Raw genomic sequence first — 6,184 nt, forward strand, 5'->3', positions numbered from 1 at the left:
CATCCTTAATTCTAAATATGAAAGAGGTACAGAGATAGTGGATATGTTAGCTTTAATTTTCCAAAATTTGCTGGATTCTGGAATGATCCCATCAGAGTGGAAGTTAGAAAATGTAATACCACTATTCAGGAAAGGATAGGGAGAGAAAACACAGAACTACAGGCCATTCAGTCAGTGGGTAAGTACAGGAATCTACTATTCAGGAAATATTGGCAATACATGTTGAAAAGCACAGGTCAGCATTATTTTACAAAAGGGAGGCGCTATTTAACAAATTTATTGGTGTTTTTAAGAATGTAGCAAGTAGAGTACATAAGGGGAACATATGTAGTATACTTGAATTTCTATAGGGCATTCAATAAGCTGTTGCTGAAAGATTAACACGATATTTACAGACTATGTTAATGATTTAGAGAGTAATTTAACTAAATTTGCTGATGATACAAAGCTAGGTGACAATTCAAGTTGTAAGATGAACACAGAGTACAAAAAGATATGCACAAGTAGCAGATGCAATACAATGTGGAGAAGTATGAGAATTGATTGTAAAAAGGAATATTTTTTAAAAGACATGAAACCAGTAACTGTTGATGATCACAGAGACTTGGCTGTACTAGTAAAAGGAGGACAAAATATCTGCATGCAGATCCAAAAACAATTAGGAAAGCAAATGACATGTTGTCCTTTATTTCCAGGGGACTGGAGTACAAGAATAATGAGGACTTGCTATAATGTTATGGGATGTTACTAAGACCAGACCTGTAATACTGTGAGCTGTTTTGAACCTCGTATCTAAGGCAGGATGTATGTTCCTGAAAGGCAGTGAATTTTCACTAGATAGGACCATTCTTTGAGCCCAGGGACCTAAGATAAGAGGCTGAGTAAATTGTGTCTATATTCTGTGATGTTTAGAAGAATGAAAGATGATCTTATTGTAACATTCAAGATGATGAAGATTTGATAGGGTAGATGCTGAGACGTTGTCGCCCCTGGCTGAGGAATCTAGATCAAGAGGATAGAGTCTCAGTTAAAAGTCAATAATCATTTAGGACTGAGGTGAGGGAAATGTATTCACTCAAGGGATTGTGAACTTTTGGAATTTTCTGTTCCAGAGGATTGTAGACCCACTATCATTGAACATAGTTAATGTTGAGATAGATTGATTTTTGGTGTTTTCAGGCTTGAAGGGAGGTGGGGAATGGACAGGAAATTGAAATTGAAACCCAAGAGTAGGCTTAAAGAATGAAGTGGTCTACTCCTGCCTCTATTTCTTATGTTCTGATACTTTTTAGCGTAACCACAGGCCATCTTGTGGAGAGGCTCCCCTTCACCTCCACTCTGGGGGAGAAGCAAGATTTTCTATCTTAATTTTTAAAAGATTGCAGAGAGGGAGCTCCTTTTACAGCCTGCTGCTCCTTCTTGAAGGCTCCTGATTGATCCTCCAGCTTCAAAACCTCTTTATTTGTTCTTAATTGTATGGCAAGTGGCAATCAAGTCATTACTTGAATATTTTTCCTGTTAATCGGGGACGTGATTGAATCCACAGCCACCCCTGTGACACCAGCAGTATAATCTTCTAGGGGTCTGAGTGATGTGGGCTATGGCAAAATTTGTGGCAGAATCGGACAAGAAGTCCAGCAAGGCCTGTCTAGACATCAGCAGCATCTTGCTCTATCTATTATGCTTTTGACAAGCTGCATGGCAAACTTCTCGCTAGATGGTAGTAAGCTGCCAATAAAGGAGGATTATTGATTACTAAAGCATGTTAACAACACATTTCACTTTGTTAATATTCAACTTCCTAACTTTACAAACTCAGCAAACAAACTAGACATCAAGAAAACTCAAAGTGGAAGTCTGCGCTGGTACCTGGCCGATTCAATTTGTTGCTTGCTCCAAAAGACCTCCAAGTTGTGTATGATCAAACAGCACCTGAGGGCACAATCATCAGGTTCCTGCTGCACACATCCATAGATAGTGGCACAGGTGTCTGCCAATCCCTCACAACCATCATGGCACCTCTATGATACACTGACAGGTCGCTTAGGAAGCACAGACTCACACTGCAGGGAAATAGCTCACCATCAGATGGGATCTGCATACACAGTGGGCCAGTCAGTTATGTCTAGGAATTGCTCATTGATGTCAGAAGTCTGGGACGAGTACAGTTTAGGGGATCTGTCTGATGATCATTAATGTGGGTGGAAGTGGGGCCTGCACGGGTAATGAAGAGATTACTGCCAAATGGGATGGGAGTGTGGGGGTGAATACAGTGGCATCTGTAGAACGGGGGTCAAAGACAGTCACAGGTTATATTGATGCCGTGCAGAACATGGTAGGCTACAGGGAGGGATTGGGAATGTTTGGTGGCAGTGATTACCACTGTGGCCTCCATAGAGGAGGGCACAGAGGAACAGGGTTGACATCACAAAGATGTAATGCTGGGATTCAGGGTTACAGTTGGAGGCAAAGTTCAATGCAATGGTTCTTCACAGGAGTGTGAATAGGTGGACATTGGCTTTAAGGTAGTGCAGGGTAAAGGAGTTTGTGAAGGCTTTAGGGTATTGTTGGGATGGGGGGAGCAAACCTAATGACCAGGCATTCCCTGCCATCACTTTCTGGTCTTTAGATGGGAATTGCCATTAAAAATGCCTCGGTCAATGCCAAAGTGAGTGGAGTCAGTGTTAGTTTGATGGGTGAAAGTACAGGATCCATTTTGCTCGATGTGAGGACATTGAAGAAACAAATATATGAAGCAGCCATTTACAAAGTGTAGCCAGTTGCAATCATTTCATTGCCCGTTCGCTATGCATGCAGAGTGCAGGTGCTTAGGGGTCAGATGCTGGTAAAAGGCAATTTGCAACATACCATTGGCACTTGCAATTTGGACAGTGGCACCTCAGTAATGTCAAAAGTTAGCAGCAAAGACAGTACGAAAGACCAATGCTGGCTGAAGGCAAACCATTACTCTTATAACTTTCAAGTGCTCTGTAGGAGGCACATATCATCATTTCATGACCTGTCACGTAAATGTAATGATGTTCTGCATTGAATACGCTAACAAACATAGCAACATTAAAAATAGGAGAAGTAGGCCATTCGGCACTTCGAGCCTGCTCTGTCATTTGTTATGAATGGCCATCTTGCCTGATCATCCAACTCAGTAGCATGTTCCTGCTTTACCCATATCCTTGGTTGAGGAATTGTAGGTGAAAGTGAAGATGACAGATTCTTTGAGCTTCAGTGTGACTGGCTCCTTCCAGGAAGTGATGGGTGACCTGTGTGGGATCTTTCAGTTGTGCACACCCAACGCATCAGAACCGTGATTGATGTCATCTATGCAAGGCCACACTGGTTCAAGTTGTTCCCTCAGGATGGGATCATTGTTGTATCCCCAGCAATAAGATTCTGGGAAGGGTGTCATTGACTGCATACATATGGCAGTAAGAGGGCCATATCAGAACACTATGGAATTCATCAACATGAAAGGGATCCATTCCATTAATTTGCAGGTGTGATCACCATTACCATTTTGTGGAGATGCGTGCCCGCTACCCTGGCAGCTTCCACGACTTACTTGTTGGCACCTGGTCTGTCTGTGGGTCCAAGTGCTGTACGAGATTGGTCATTGAGGGACAAGACCAACCATGGCTAATGACACTGTTGCACAACTCCTGACTGATGCAGAGCACAGATACAATGCTGCTCATGCTTTGATCAGAGCTGTGGTGGAGCAGATGATAGGCCTGCTGAAGGTACAGTTCCACTGCTTGTATTTCCAGAATGTGTGTGCTACTTCATCCTGGTGTGCTGTGCTCTGCACAGTTGGAGCAGGCAACAAGGCTATGTGACAGATGCCAAAGAACTGAAGGAACAGGACCGTCTTCCAAGGAAGGGGATGAGGATATTGGGGAGGATGAGGAAGCTCCCCTTTTCCATGACGGAGCTCAGTTATATCAGATGCTACAAGCTAGAAAGGATCTGATTGACACCTGGTTCCAGAAGATAACAACTGGGTGAAGCAGGCAATAGCAGAATGTGAAATTGGTCATGTTGCTGAAATCTGGTTTGCACTGTCAGGGCAAACTTCAGCCTCCACTGGTTTCGTTTGCACTCATTGTTCCTGTCATATATAAAATGTCATGTTTGAATTTATTTGTGTTTCTGAAGCAGTGCCACTGGATCTGAAACATTAACTCTGCTTTCTCTCCACAGATGCTGCCAGACCTGCTGAGTTTCTGTTCATGTTTCAGATTTCCAGCATTTGCTCTCCCTCATTTTCTTTTCATACTTGTATTTGTTTGATTGCTTACCTATGTGTGATGTTCCCTTACTGGACAAAGACAAGCTGTAGATCTTCAGTGAGCACTGGGGACAGGCAGTGTTGACTAAAAGGGTGTTCAAAAGGGATGGAGTGATCACACAGTGGGGTGAAACAGTGAGGTTGTATGTGCCATGAGCAGCGTGGCTTTGGGGTTGCTGTACCATGTCTTTGTTGGTCTGTGGCAATTGCCAACACTTATCTGCATGCACAATGGCCTTTCAAAGAAGGCATGGGTGCAAAGGCTGCTGGTCTTTTAGCAGAAAACCGCTCAGTAGCAAGTTATTCTAGGAATTGTGCATGATAAGATGGGGCAAGATCAGATGTGACAGACACCACAGGAGCAGGGTAGGTTGTTAATGAGGAGAGTTTGGTAAGATACAATGAGAAAGCACACTAGGCTTTGTGGCAGAAATCCCTCCAGAAAACTCACTGCAACTCACACTTAATCAAAAAAAGTAAGGATCAGCGTCGAGTTTCTGACCTAGAAGTAGTTTGTTTTCTGCTCCTGGTGGGGTTGGAGGTGGAAGTAAATTGGGGAGTGGTTTATTGTGGGTGTAGAAAATGAACTCCAAATAATGTTTGTGCCCAATACCAAGGATTCTTCTGATTTTCAGTAATTAATATATACTATGTTAGGTTGTGTCTTGGTTTAATGACAGCCTTTTAAAACCATAAACTATATTTATATCCAACATTTTGTTTGCACTTAGATTAAAAGCACTATTTATGCCTGTTGATGATTAGATCTGCTGAACAGGCATGTGGCTCAAAGTGAAACCAAATGCTAATTGCTTTCAATCCAACAGTAACTGAAGTGGTATGAAATAAAATTTGATAAGAGTTATTGTGATTTGTATGGCTTTCTTGGATATTTGCTTCTGAATTAGCGTGGTTCGCTTATACAATGAGTATCTAAACAAATGAACCAGAAAGATTCCTGTTTGAAGTAATGCTGACTTAAGTGCTCTGGGCACCCCAGTTAATTTTGGTAGCCTGGGTTAGAAGCTGCAATTGCTCAGGAAGGTATCAGCAGCTGAAGGTGAAGGACTAAGAGCAAAGTAAGCAAGAGAAAAAACATTATCTAGAGAGCATCTAACTCTACAGACTTGAAACATTTTGGTAATATCTTTTAAACTATGATAAATACAGGAAACGTAAATGAAGAATAAATAATTCCAACTTTATTTGATATCATACAATGGATGGTGTCAGATCAGTTGCCTGTTATATGGCTTGGCTGATTCTTCTTTCTATCCAGTATAAATTAAAATTGGAGAGGTTTGTAATGATAACCTAACCATTACCGTATACTTAAGTCTGAACAAAAGCTAATTATTTTAATTGTTAGGTTTAACACTGATCAAGAGAAACAATAAGCCTCTTTAAACAACTGCAAAACAATCAAGAATATATACATAAAACATACTGAACAAGGTATAATGTGTTCCACTTGCAGACTCATCAAAGAATGGAACCAAAGACTTGAAAGCAAAAAAAAGCTGATGCAAACCTATCATGAAGATGACAAAAAGAAACCTGTGGTATCAATTGAAAGTCCTTTTCAGCAAGTACCGTCTAGTGCTTAACTACTGAAGATGTGTCTAGGCCAACTTTGGACAGTGAAAATGCTGATATTATTTAAAGGACACAGAAAATAAAATTAGTTAGACATGACTACCCACGGCTTCTTGAATTCATACTTATGCATGGTCTTACTACTTGAAAAAAATAACCTTATCAAACTCACTTGTTCTAATAATTTGTTCAATTTATGATGAAATATTAACAAGTATTTTTTGTTGCTTTATTTATTCAATGCATTCATATATCAAACACTTATTACTGTTGTTTCATAAATCT

The 6,184-nt window shown here is 40.8% G+C and overlaps 1 protein-coding gene across 1 annotated transcript in view; it reads left to right on the forward strand.

The window, feature by feature from the left end:
• Window positions 1-5,955, forward strand: part of tdgf1 (teratocarcinoma-derived growth factor 1) — a 30,204-nt gene extending 24,249 nt beyond the window's left edge. Inside the window, exon 7 of the transcript XR_007261767.1 lies at window positions 5,781-5,955. The gene's annotated coding sequence lies outside the window, so the exon portion shown is untranslated. The remainder of the gene's footprint in view (window positions 1-5,780) is intronic.
• The last annotated feature ends 229 nt before the right edge of the window (window positions 5,956-6,184 follow it).

Source organism: Rhincodon typus, chromosome 3 (assembly GCF_021869965.1).
Source record: "Rhincodon typus isolate 14 chromosome 3, sRhiTyp1.1, whole genome shotgun sequence".
NCBI lineage: Eukaryota > Metazoa > Chordata > Chondrichthyes > Orectolobiformes > Rhincodontidae > Rhincodon > Rhincodon typus.